Source organism: Electrona antarctica, assembly GCF_951216825.1.
Source record: "Electrona antarctica genome assembly, chromosome: 21".
NCBI lineage: Eukaryota > Metazoa > Chordata > Actinopteri > Myctophiformes > Myctophidae > Electrona > Electrona antarctica.
In genome coordinates, this window is record NC_136802.1 from 11,912,899 (window position 1) to 11,927,129 (window position 14,231).

The 14,231-nt window shown below is 43.8% G+C and overlaps 1 protein-coding gene across 1 annotated transcript in view; it reads right to left on the bottom strand.

Annotated features, from left to right (window-relative positions):
• The window catches only part of LOC306914187 (receptor-type tyrosine-protein phosphatase delta), a 306,809-nt gene that overhangs the window by 231,630 nt on the left and 60,948 nt on the right, over positions 1–14,231 (bottom strand). Inside the window, exon 2 of the mRNA XM_079491139.1 lies at positions 10,553–10,590. The gene's annotated coding sequence lies outside the window, so the exon portion shown is untranslated. The remainder of the gene's footprint in view (positions 1–10,552; positions 10,591–14,231) is intronic.

Sequence of the window (14,231 nt, forward strand, 5' to 3'; positions counted from 1 at the left end):
CGAAGTCTCCTGAACTTGGAGGAACGCAGCATTTTGCGTTAAACAAATTTGTTTAGAAATCCATGTCGTTACACCGCATCTCCAGTAGATAAAGAGTGCTGGGTTGCGACTCGGAAATAGCTGATCTACAAGCTCTCAACGCGTCGCAGCGCGATGCGTTGTGAGCTTGTAGATCTGCTATTTTCGCTATATTTTTGTCCAAAAGTGCCCTCTTACGGGAATCCAGCCCCTGCCTCTGAATCACTCTCTGCATGGCCCTGCTGCAGGCTCAGCAGAAGGGATATTCTCTGACATGGCTCAGGGAACGCTGCACGCACCTGAACCCTCCCAGCGCCACCCATCCCTCCAACACCGATGCCTCATGTTCACCCAAGCACGTGGCACTGCCTGGGTCTCGTTAACTTCAAATAAATCATCAGTTTAGAGAGTGTGACACCAATTAGAATGAGGTATATAAAGTACAAATCCTGCCGCAAAGTAATCGTGATCTCTTATAGAGATGCAAGCCAAAACACCCACAAAAACATCGGCCATTCAATATTCCCATGGAGATTTACAAAAATATTTATATCAATTATTTTAATCGTAGAGTCAAGTTATCCAGGAGCCTGGGCGGTGAATCGTAACCATAAAACCTTATAATTTCTTAGTTTAGCACCCCTCCTATGCTCAGCTTTGTGTGTCTGTGTGTATCCCATAGCCATGATTTGATTGGCTGAGCACGGAATGTGTGTACCCCATAGCGATGATTTGATTGGCTGAGCACGGAATGTGTGTGTCAGAGTAATATAGTAAGAGAGAGGCGACACTATAGCGTTGACTCCCATTGCAACAATGGAATGCGGACGTGCTCATTCTATCTCAATGGGATAGTTCCAGCCATAGGAGCAATGTTTGGAACTATATAGCCCATAGGCACCCGCTTTTCAGCGAGATCAAAGCGTGTCGCCACTCTCTTACTAGATTACTCTATACCCCATTAGCGATGATTTGATTGGCTGAGCACGGAATGTGATGTATGATGATAAGAGCACCCCTCACTTCACACGTGTGATTTTTTTAATACCGATAACTATCATATACGGTACAGTGATGTAAATAGGTTTTCAATGTAATGAGTCCCGGGATGCAGGGATGGTCTTTTAGATGAGTCCAAGGGACATTTTATGAGTTCCACTTCAATTAGGAGTCATATTTTGCCATTTTTACAAATTGCAGTATTTAACTCCCATTTCATTTTATATGGTTATAATGTGGTTATATTCATGTAGAAAACAGAAGAATAAATGATTATTATAACTAAAGCTAGCAAAATAAACTAGAATAAAAAACAATAGTACAGTAGAGCATCCCGTGGATGCAGAGGTCGTTGTTGTATTGCGTCCCTTAACTATAAACTGCGTTTTGGGATGCAAAATGCACCCTATTTTAATCTCTGCGGTAATTAAATATTATTATTCTTATTCTTTTTTTTCCTCACAGAATCAAAGGTTTCATGGTCATGATTCACCAGGATCCTGGGTGGCTTAGAATAATAGATATTCTTGTAAATCTCTATGGGAAAAATGAATGGCCGATTTTTTGTGGCATGCACCAGAAAACCAAAACACCCACTGCCAAGCTTAAAACTGTTGCTGTTAACAGCCATAACAACCTTTTTGCGGCTCCACTGCGGAGAGTAGCCCTTACTGGTGTCTGCTGCAGCCCCTGCCCTGCCCTGGACGGGGGCATTAATCCGTTTTGACCTGAGATCAGATTCTAAAAATGTCTTCTACATCCTGACAGTTTTCTGAAAAAGCTATGTTTCGTTATGTCCTTCGATTTTTCAAAAATAGCAGACCTACAAGCTCGTAGCACGCCACTCGGTGGCGCGCTATGAGCTTGTAGATCTGCTATTTTTCAATAGCTAAAGCATAACATAATGCTAACACCAAAAGGGGTTCCCGCCGAAAATGGGTTAATCCGTGTCTGTGTAATCCCTGATTTCCAGGGATGCCTCCCCAACTAATCATATTGCCCCCGGGCGGCGTTCTCCAGTCCTACCGTGCATGACAGCCACCACATCTGGGGACACGGAAGGAGGTCAGCCAAAACAACGCTGTGTGTGTTGTGTATGTGTGTGTGCGTGTGCGTGTGCGTATGTGTGCGTGCGCGTGTGTGTGTGTGTGTGTGTGTGTGTGTGCACGCATGCACGCACACACACGCGAGCACACGTGCATGCATGTGGGGGGTCTAATGGTGACAGGGATAGAAAGGAGGAGGAATTAACCCATTCTGGGCGGGCACCCCTTTTGGTGTTAGCATTATGTTATGCTTTAGCTATTGAAAAATAGCAGATCTACAAGCTCGTAGCGCGCCACCGAGTGGCGCGCTATGAGCTTGTAGATCTGCTATTTTTGAAAAATCGAAGAACGACTGACATAGAAACATAGCTTTTTCAGGATACTGTCAGGATGTAGAAGACATTTATAGAATCTGATCTCAGGTCAAAATGGGTTAATGAAGAATGGTGAAGGGAGGGGAGGGGAGGGGAGGAGGGGAGGAGGGAAGGAAGGAAGGAGGGGAAACAATAAGTGAGAGAGGGAGGGATGAGTGCAGTCAAAGATGAACGCGTTAGGAGGCGAGATGTGAGCAGCATGGGGCGAGAGAGTATAGAGAGAAGACAGGAGACAGCAGAGAGAGATAGTCCGGAGGCTTAGTGAAAGGATAGTGCAATTGCGGATAAAAGCGTAATTTTTTGCATGATGGTTCGTTAGGGTCAGTTATTGAATTTTAGCCTAGGAGCCCTTGTCAAATATCTATTTTAAATATCAAATTGCAAGACATTATTATCAATGCAATATGTGAAATATGTGAAAATCCGCCTAGTATTTTTCAGACTATATACATCATAAAATGATCAGATTATTTTCAAATGTGTTAAAGTTGACTTATTTTGACATTATTAAAGTCACAGAACATGAAATATCATCAATAACACCTTTATTGTAATGAAGAATACATACAAATGAACTAGAACTCGACCGGCCATAGGACGGTCTCGCGCCACACTATCCAGGTGGCCAGTTGTCCGGGTGGCCACTTGTGCAGGGTGCCCACTTGTTCAGTCAGACTACATTTTGGGTGCGATACGGAACCATACTGTAGCGTACTGTACTGTACCATACTGTACCGTACTGTACAATACTGCACTGTACTGTACCATACTGCACTGTACCAGACTGTACCACACTGTACTGTACTGTACCATACTGTATGTTACTGTACCATACTGTATGTTACTGTACCATACTGTACCAGACTGTACGTTACCGTACCGTACCATACTGTACTGTACCATACCGTGCTGCTGTGTGTGTGTGTGTGTGTGTGTGTGTGTGTGTGTGTGTGTGTGTGTGTGTGTGTGTGTGTGTGTGTGTGTGAAGTGAAAAAGGGAGGGGTCGGTGAATGTGGAAATTGTGATATAATTTGCGTCACAGCAAAATGTTGCACAATAACAGTATGGCACACAAAAGCAATATTTGTACAATACATATGACAGGTGAGCGGAGGCAATGTAGTGCAGATGGATTCCTGTGGCATGTAGAATTTGTTATTCTGTCGTATATGTCCTTAGACCTTCAGCTCCATTGCAGCAAGCCAGTCAAGTGTGTCATTGTCTAGGTCAATTAAGCCTTGATCACCATTTGGTGGCCGGTATGTGGGACAGCTGGTCAACACGTGTTCCACAGTCTGTAATGGATCCCCACATTCTCAGTGGGCACTGTTTGTGAGACCCCACTTCTGCATGGATGCACCAAAGCGTCCCACACCCGTCCTCAGGCGGTTGAAGGTTGTCCACTCCCTGCGGGGGAGGCGCTGGCCAGGAACATCTGTGAGATCCTCGATGTAGTAGTGAAGCCTGGAAGGATCTGCTGCCTTCCACTGGTCCCTCCATCTTGCCTTCACCCAGGAAGCCTTGGAGGTGTCGGCTGGTGTTGTGCCGAGCAGTTCCTGGGCCTGTGTGGCAAAGGGCGCCGCCGGGACTTGAGATGCGTACGCTGTGGTGTCTCCGTGACGACCTTGTGGAGGAGGTGAGATTTTCTCAACTGTGCCTTCCGAGTGAGGGCCAGTCTGGCTGCTTCTCGCCTGACCTCTGCTGGGGCGATTCCAGCAAGGACTGGCAGTTGGTTGGTTGGCGTGGCTCGTAGGCATCCAGAGACCATGTCCAGCTTTTGGACATGGTCCATCCAGGCTGAGGCACAGTATTCAGCGGCAGGGAAAACTAGGGCCTCGGTGGAGATGCGCAGTGTCTTTGTGGTGACTCCCCACGTGGTGCCAGCTAGATGCTGTATCAGTGCGGCACGGGCTTTCCCTTAACACTGTCCAGGTGTTGTTTAAAGGACAGTGTTCTATCGAGCTTCACTCCATGTATGTCGGTGAGGACTGGGACTGCAGCCAGGCACCGTCGACCATGATGTTGATTTGGCGAGTTGCTTCCCTTTTGTAGAGGTGGAACATTGTTGCTACAGTCTTCTCACCACTGAGCTTGAGGCGGCAGTCCTTCAGGTATGAAGAAAGGGTGTTCATGTCCTCCGAGAGGCCTTCCCCTATACTGCTTCCAAGGATGGCTTGCTGAGCAGAATTGCCAGGTTTCGTAGGAGAAGCCGGACGGATAAACATATTGGTTTGCTCCCCCTTTCCATTATAGTACAAGGATATGCATCATAGTGTGAAACATGTTATAGAGCTGTGCTTTCTGCCTAGCTGTCACAATTGCATTTGCAAAGTGGGGAACAGTCCAAATTTGCATTACTGCATTTTCAGGTACTACACTACAGTCACCTTTACAGGTGCATCTGATCAGCTCTCTGGAAGCTCTGGAAACCTCTGGAATGGTCAGCCAAACTGGCACCCATGACCCTTCTTCCTTAACCCACCCATAGTTCTGTGGAGAAGGAATCACTTGGTGGCTTCGTGTGCTGGTGGCCCAGATGCCCGCTTGGTAGACTGCAATAGCCTATAGGGGAACCCAAATCTCGAGCCCTGCCTATGTTTCACGCATATTCTGGTTGTGAGACAACATATGCCTTAATAGCCGGGGAGCCAGTCACCCACAATTTGAGAGGACCTGTGATGTCATAACATACTTTTTATTTGTGTTTTTTTTCTATTCATTTGGTCAGAGCAGACCTCTCATTCTGTGTTCCTTAATGACCAAGTGAATAGAAAAAACACAAATAAAAAGTATGTCATGACATCACAGGTTCATCTCTATTCCCGCTCCCCGGCTATTAATGGAAAGGGTAAGAAGTCAGCTTGGTGGACCTGGCAAGCCTATGATGCTGCGACAGAAACATTTGTCAACTGCCAGCACTTCCGGGAGCTTGAAAGACTGACAGTAATTTTGTACGACAAATCCAGTCCTTTGAGCTCCATCAACAAAAAAAGAAAATAACTCTTCTGTGAACAAAATCGAACGATAGAGAAATTACCTCCCACCCAGGGTGCACTCACATGTGAAACGGGCAGTCTACCAAGCAGGTATCTGAGCCACCAGCACACAAAGCCATCAAATGATTCCTTCTCCACAAAACTATGGGTGGGCCAAGGAAGAAGGGTCATGGGTGCTAGTTTGACTGACCATTCCAAAGGTTTCCAGAGCTTGCAGAGAGCTGATCAGATGCACCTGTAAAGGTATTGTATACCTGCCAATGCAGCAATGCAAATTTGGACTGTTCCCCACTTTGCAAATGCAATTGTGACAGCTAGGCAGAATGCGCACAGCTCTATAACATGTTTCGCACTATGATGCATATTAATTTGTATTCTTCATTGCAATAAAGGTGTTATTGATGATATTTCATGTTCTGTGACTTTAATAATGTCAAAATAAGTCAACTTTATCACATTTGGAAGTAATCTGATCATTTTATGATGTATATAGTCTGAAAAATACTAGGCGGATTTTCACATATTTCACATATTTCATTGATATTGATAGTCTTGCAATTTGATATTTAAAATAGATATTTGACAAGGGCTCCTAGGCTAAAATCCTTTAGCATGACATAAAGAAGCCTCATACAAAATTTGGCGCTTTTATCCGCAAGTGCACTATTCTCCTAAAAAAGTGCACTAAGCCTCTGGACTAAGAGAGGCGATGAGGAAGAGGAGGGAGGGGAGAGGGAGGGAGACGTGGGGAAGAGGAGGGAGGGGAGAGGGAGGGAGACGTGAGGAAGAGGAGGGAGGGGAGAGGGAGGGGGACGTGGGGAAGAGGAGGGAGGGGAGAGGGAGGGAGACGTGGGGAAGTGGGAGTTGGATTATTGGTATAGTAAAAAGAGACGGAGGGTGGCAGAGGAAGGGATTTCCCACCAAGCACTGCATTGACAGCAGTGAGTGTTGTTTTTGGCAGCAATTTTTCCATTTAGTTTGTCAGTGAAAAAAGGTAGTCGACGAACATTTTACGTCTTAGTTTTAGTCGGCAAAATCAACACTGATTGACAGGCCAGCCTGAGACACCATCTTTACTAACTATACACGTGCGCCCGCAGGCACGCAGGCACACACGCACACATGCACACACATACACACACGCGCACGTGCGCACACACAGCCTAATGAACCGTCCGTTTAAGGACGCTGTAACCTGACTTTGCAATTAAACGGCCAAAGCTGCGTGTACACTAATATAAACATTGTGAAAGTCAGACTGCATGCTTGAGGAAGTACTGCTTTACTGTTACACGGTACATCACTGACAGAGCATTAACTAAATGTGTGCTCCTCCAGTCCTTTCATCTGGCGTCAGTTAAAAGATTTAACTTTGAATATTTTCACCGTGGGGCAGAAACCTTGCATCTCCATACAATATTTTTATAATTTTTTTCTAAATTGAATGCCCTATTTTAATCATACTAAATATGGATAGGAGGAGAAGGGTGACTTATAGATGAACTGTATTATGAACTGTAATATTTAACAATATATTCTATGTGCAGGTGTATATGCCTACTGTATGGGTCTTGTTTAAAATCAGGTTGTATTATGAGTTGCTGGCTGGCTATACACTGGACTGTTTTTATTTAATATTCATTCATTAATTCATTCATTCATTCATTCTACAGTGTCACACAAAAGTAGCAAAAACATATTCGAGAGAATGTGAATGTCGTTAAGTGTCGTATAAATATTTAAATATGTAACCAATAGTTTGGTTAAAATATTAACAAGAGTTTGTGACTAAAATAATAACTACATTGGATCCATTGGTGTGCAGGTTCTTTTTTTCCGTTTCCTTTTCATGAAAAGTAAGGCAGGGTTTTGGACACAAAAGGTTTCCACCAGGACAATGACGATAGGATATAATGTTCAAGGACACATCACACATCTTTCATGGTATGTTTTTAAAGGAGTTTGGCCCAGCGTGAACGCATGCTGGGAGACCTCTAGAATCGCTCCCACTTCATACAATATGACAGGGAGTGAAAAATCTAACAGCTGCCAAAAGAATCTAAACAGGTGCACATAACATCTGCAGCACTCATAAGCACGCAGGCACGTGCGCACACACACGGCACACGCTCACCACCACCATGTACTGTATGTACGTTCACTTAAATGAGTGCATGCACACTCTCTCTTTATCTATTGCTCTCTCTTTCGCCACACACACACACACACACGCACACACACGCACACACACACACACACACACACACACACACACACACACACACACACACACACACACACACACACACACACACACACACACACACACACACACACACACACACACACACACACACACACACACACACACACGGCTCGAGTGTGTGTGTGCTGAAGGCGGGGAGGAGACAAAAGGGATTAAAGAGAGGCTGGCTAACAGAGTATGACATGTCCAAGGTCTATCATTAATGCATTTTAGGCGGGAACCCCTTTTGGTGTTAGCATTATGTTATGCTTTAGCTATTGAAAAATAGCAGATCTACAAGCTCGTAGCACGCCACCGAGTGGCGCGCTACGAGCTTGTAGGTCTGCTATTTTTGAAAAATCGTTAAAATGTGGCGCAAATCATTGAATATATATTTCAGAGCGAACATTTTTAACTAAAATATTTGCTTCTGGGAGGTCCCTGGAACTACATATTTTGAGATGGGGGTCCGTGGCCCAATGGAGATCATTCTGGGGGTTCTTGACATGAAAAAGGTTGAGCACCACTGACATAGAAACTTAGGTTTTTCAGAAAAATATTAGGATTTAGAAGCTTTTTTTTATCGACCTCAGTCCAAAATGGGTTAATTATGCTTCTCCTGCTACAGCCTGGTCTCTTGCATGATCCACACACATGGGAGACTACAGAAATTACTGCTAAAACTCGTCCCAGTAAAGTCCAGTGAGCTACTGTATGTGTTTGTAAAAGTATGTATGAATGTGAAGAACTATTTAGGAGCTTTGTGCTGTACGGTACTTTACCTCGTCTCAATTCAGCCTGGTCGCAATAGAGAAACGTTGGCATTGTGCGTTTCTGTGAATCACAAAGGTTACCCTGAAGAAGGCAGTTGTATCTGCCGAAACGTTGGTTCCTACTCTGCATCCTAATACATAATCGACACTACCAGTGTGTGCGGCCACTCTTTTGTCTTTTTAAGACTTAACTCTTTAGAATCACAAATGTTGACCATACTGAACCGAAAATATGCTGCAAGTCAACATTTCCAAATGCGGATCATGTCGACTCAATCATAGAGTTTGTTGTCAAGTACTAGCCTATGTGCAATAAAGAAAAAAAGATTGTTGATTGACTGTTGCTTGAATCAATAATTTAAAGTAAGATTACAGTTTCTTCCACATGGATTACATCATACATTTCTAATCCCATTTGTTAGCACAGTGGAATACCGTATGTATATTGGAGCTTCTGAATGCACGTATGATTGTTTCCCGTTGTGGTAAAGCTCAAATCAAAATTAAGACTGTTCGATCCTCGCTGAAATTCACACGTTTTGATGGATTGAGGGGACTTATTCATTGAACTGTGCAGTAAACAACACCGGATTCATGGATAACTCTCGTTGTCAAGAGTCACTCCAGTGTCTGTGAAAGCATCTCCCAACTAATCCGATCATTAAATCTATGAAGAAAACATGTAAAAATACCAGGCTACTTGTCTGGGAGAACAAAACAACTGCCTCAATAGTATTGCAGGAAATGAAAGACTGCGTGCGTGCGTGCGTGCGTGTGTGCTTGCGTGCGTGCGTGCGTGCGTGCGTGCGTGCGTGCGTGCGTGCGTGCGTGCGTGCGTGCGTGCGTGCGTGCGTGCGTTCGTGCGTGCATAAGAGAGATCCATATTTCCAACAAACCAGCTACTGTAACGTGTTAATCTGCAGAGAGTGCGACATCTGTTACAGGAGAACACAAAGGCTTCACATTATCTTTAATTTGTTTACATTGTAGATGCATTACAATGTACTTGCATAGAAACATTATTTTGGTCTCTCTCTCTCTCTCTCTCTCTCTATTACACACACTTACATTACTATCCACATGACGTGGCATTTTTAACTTACTGTAAGCATAGCTCCATCCCCTAAATGCCAAATCCTAACCCTGACCTCAACCTGATTCTTTTACATATTGTAACCTTAGCTGTAAAAATCTTTCTTAGACATGAAAATGACCAATTCCCTGGCTAAGAAAGGATGTGTCTGTTTTGTACTATCCTTAAGAGGACTGTAAGCACACATGCACGCACGCGGACACGCGCACACACACACACACACGCACACACACACACACACACACACACACACACACACACACGCCCAAGTAGATTCAAGTTATTAATGAATGGCCCACGAGCCCTATTCTGAGTTGTGGCAGGCTTCTTGTTGGCCCCACAATGCTCTTACTCCGTGGGTAACAGGGATGAGGTTGAGATGCTGCGACATGCCATTTATCTCTGTCAGACGCGCTTGAACGCAAGTTCTTATTGGCTGGGCAGGATTCGCGGTTGCTAAAGCGGGACACTGATCTCTGGCACCATGCTAATTAAACAGTGGGGAGAAAAGAGCACGGGGCCCTTCGGTTCTCTACCCAGGCTCCCTTTCTGTTTCACCCAAACACCCGCTCACTGTACACACACTGCACTCACACTCACACAATGGAAACAAGCCCCAAGGGCTGTTTGTGTTATCCTTTTAGTGTAGCTTTGGACTGTACTGTGTGTACTGTTAACAATCTTGTTAATAAAGTATTCAATCAATACGCAAGTGCGCGCACGCACGCACGCACGCACGCACGCACGCACGCACGCACGCACGCACGCACGCACGCACGCACGCACGCACGCACGCACGCACGCGCACGCACGCACGCACGCGCACGCACGCACGCACGCACACGCACACACACGCCACGTGCATGCTTGTGTGTGTGAAAACATCAATATAGATAGTGTTAGTGGCGTCACAAATGATCACGCCATCATCCATCCAGAGTTTATTACAGAATAATACTATTAACTATTAACTAACTATTATTAGGAAGAAAGAATGGCCCACTGTACCTTTCAGCACCCAAGCAATCTTCCCGACAGTTCAAGAGCTGTAGAGACAAGACAGAGATATGTGTAAGTACATTCACTCAAGTACTTTACTTTGTTTTATATAAGTTCAAGGTACTTTTAATTTACTTGAGTATGTCCATTTCGTCTACTCCACAATATCTCAGAATAAATAAATATTTTACTTCCTACCCCACTATATTTATTTGACAGCTTTAGTTATTAGCTTCTTTGCCGATTTAGACTATTATTAACGAATCAAGTTATTAATCAAAAGAAACACAAATAAATAGCCAATTTACAAGCTCACAAAGTGCTGCATCGCAAAGCATTGTAAGCTTATATATGGGCTATTTTCAAATATCCCAAGTATAAAAGGAACAAGAGGCTTAATCGGTTAATGATCAATCATTACTAGTCCAAATGTACTACATGTTGTACTTTGACATCAAGTAAGAAAACAGGTTTTCTTAAGAGCACAAATTGAGTGCTTCTTCCAAACTGCTGGGCTAAGTCAGACTATACTGTATGTCCATCAATTACGATAAGAAATTACAGTCATCTGTTTGAAAAGCAAAGGTCAAGCGAACACAGATGAAGACAGGTCAACGCAGTTCATCACCAGAACACCATTACGCAAAGCCACGGCAACTTAGTGGCAACACCAATTCAGCACTCTGTATGCTTTGTACAGTGTAAAGGGCAAACATTTATTACCCACTGATTACATTTGGCAGGCATATGTGTCTGACACTTAAGCAATTCTGGACGGGAACCCCTTTTGGTGTTTTTAAGCATTATGTTATACTTTGGCTATTGAAAAATAGCAGATCTACAAGCTCATAGCGCGGCACCGAGTGCCGCGCTACGAGCTTGTAGGTCTGCTATTTTTGAAAAATCGTGAAAATGTGCCTCAAATCATTGAATATATATTCTTTCAGAGCGAACGTTTTTAACTCAAATCTTTGCTTCTGGTGAGGTTCCTGGAACAACATTTTCTGATGGACGTCGGCAGCCAATTTCATAAAATTTTTGGGGTCCTTGACATGAAAACGACTGACATAGAAACATGCGTTTTTCAGAAAACTGTCATGATTTAGAAGACATTAATTTTGTAGAATCTGGTGTCAGTCCTAAATGGGTTAAGCCCTTGTAATTTTCCAACCAGCAACCAAAAAAAAAAACCTTTCTTGCGGCTGATATTCAATCACTGCTTGAATGTGGTTTATCTCCCATGCGTTTCATTACACACACACACACACACACACACACACACACACACACACACACACACACACACACACACACACACACACACACACACACACACACACACACACACACACACACACACACACACACACAAAGTTGTGTGTGTGAACAAAGGAGATGCGGGTGTTAAGGGAGCACTGAGCTGCTTTTTAGTTTAGCACTTAATTAAAATGTGGGCGGCCCTCAAAAGGTCAGAGATTGATGGGAAAAGAGGCGCGTTGCAGCTGATTGTACGCATATGAGGCACTCAAGGTCTTGTAGATTAATACCACATTCCCTTTCAAAAGCAGGGACAGTGGGGGAGAGAGAGAGAGAGAGAGACAGAGAGAGAGAGAGAGAGAGAGAGAGAGAGAGTTCTGTGACTGATAAACAGCCTATCTGAGCTCTTCGCTCGTTTCCCCCTTTTGGGAGATAAAAGTCAGGCTTGGCGCTGTTTGGAAATGCAATAGATTCTGGCGAGGGTATATGATTATATAGGAGTAGGCCATCTACTGTATGTACTGGAGTGTCTACTGTCAAAATGACGAGAGGGGAATTTATGCACAGTTTATGCACAAGCACTATGGTGGAGTTTACAGCACACAGCTATAGATGCAGTGTCATAAATATCTTCTGGTCCAGGATCAGTCTGATGTCTGATTTGAAACACTGACAGAATGAGCTACTGTATGTTAAACTCAATTTCCGCCAGCATTAATTAATCCCACGGTAGCGTACTGCCAAGGTTTTATCGCGCGTAACACTTACTTTGAAGAGCCAAATATCCGTAATCGCATGTTACAGTGACAAACTGCTGTGTGTGGTGTCTTGACCGGTTGTTGTTCTCTCGGTCGGTGGTGGAAGAACCCGACCGCGAGTATCACAGCGCCTGCTACAGGTCGTTGAAAACGCTTGTCTGGGCCAGAGAAACGCCCCCTCAATGTCGTTTCTGAGATACAGGGCTTTGAATGCAGGGCTTAGAATGGAAGTGGATGGGCGCGCATTTTCAAAATGGCCGCGGCCACTGTCCTACTTGATGTTGTTGTGTTAGCTTTCGGTGGCTAACGATACAATCGGATCAAAACATGGATTAAAGAATGTAAACCCTGGAACACGAGAGTCTCGTGTTTGGCGTGCTAGGGTACTAATTTAACCCTCCATGTTCCTCGTTTCTGGCGGGCTCTGTGTTATAACAGAATACATAGATATGAAAATCTAAGGTTTTTAAACTGTTGAACAGACAGTCAATTGTTCAAAGTTATAGACTCCTATTTGACTGAATACAGTATAGGGTTGGAACCGAATATCATGATATGAAACTACAGCCTGGGGCATCGGTTAATTGTCATTTAGTGATATAGGTTAAATGTTGATTATTATAATCTTTTTGGTCTTAACCACTTAAACTCTGCATATAGTTGACCGTAGCAAAACTGTCTTGCCTATGTCTGACCAATAGTTCCTAACAATTCCCAATGTCATCACATTATTGACAGAGAGACAGCTCTAGAACACATCAAAGTTCATACCTGACCCATTATTCCAGTAAAAAGCGTATACACGCTCGGCGGGGAGCATGGAACATGATTAATGGGCACATTCCGGCAATCAGTGGTGCTCCATGAGAGCACCACCTGTCAGAGATCCAACTGACCCTCGTAGATTTATAGCTAATAATTGGGCGAGAGTGTAACCATAACCACCGAGGCTCTGCGATACCACACAGGGACACATGGTTTAATGATGGGGTGAAATCAATCTGCTTCCTGCATGCTGCAGTGTTGTTTTTGGCAGCAAATTTCTATTTTAGTTTAGTCATGTAGTCTTTGGAATGAAATTTCATTTAGTTTTAGTCATATTTTAGTCACCTGGAATGTTTTAGTGTTACTCTAGTTTTAGTCGACTATATAATCATACGATTTTAGTCGGCGGGCCTTGATGCCGTCATAATGGCTGATTTTACACTTGCTGAAAATAGCAGATCTATACAAGCTCACAACGCATCGCGACACGTTGTGAGCTTGTAGATCTGCTATTTTCAGCATGCAACCAATTGTAAAATGACTTATACTGGATCTCTTCCAGTATAAGAGAGATCCAGAGATCCAGTACTAGTCCCTTCCTAACAGTTTTAGTCTAGTTTTTATTTGTTGACAGAATTGTCAATATATTTAGCCTTAGTTTAAGTCATCGTACCTTAGTTTCCATTTAGTTTTTGTCAGTGAAAAAAGGTAGTCGACGAACATTTTTTGTCTTAGTATTAGTCGACGAAATCAACACTGGCATGCTGAAAGAATACAGTGGTGAGTGGGGGATCCAGCCAATAGGACCCATCTTCAATTTCATGAGCTCTCAAGAAACTGAGACTGGCGACTCCGTTGAAGGCATCTTCCCTAAATAGACTGCGGACAGACTGAAATGAGCCACATCT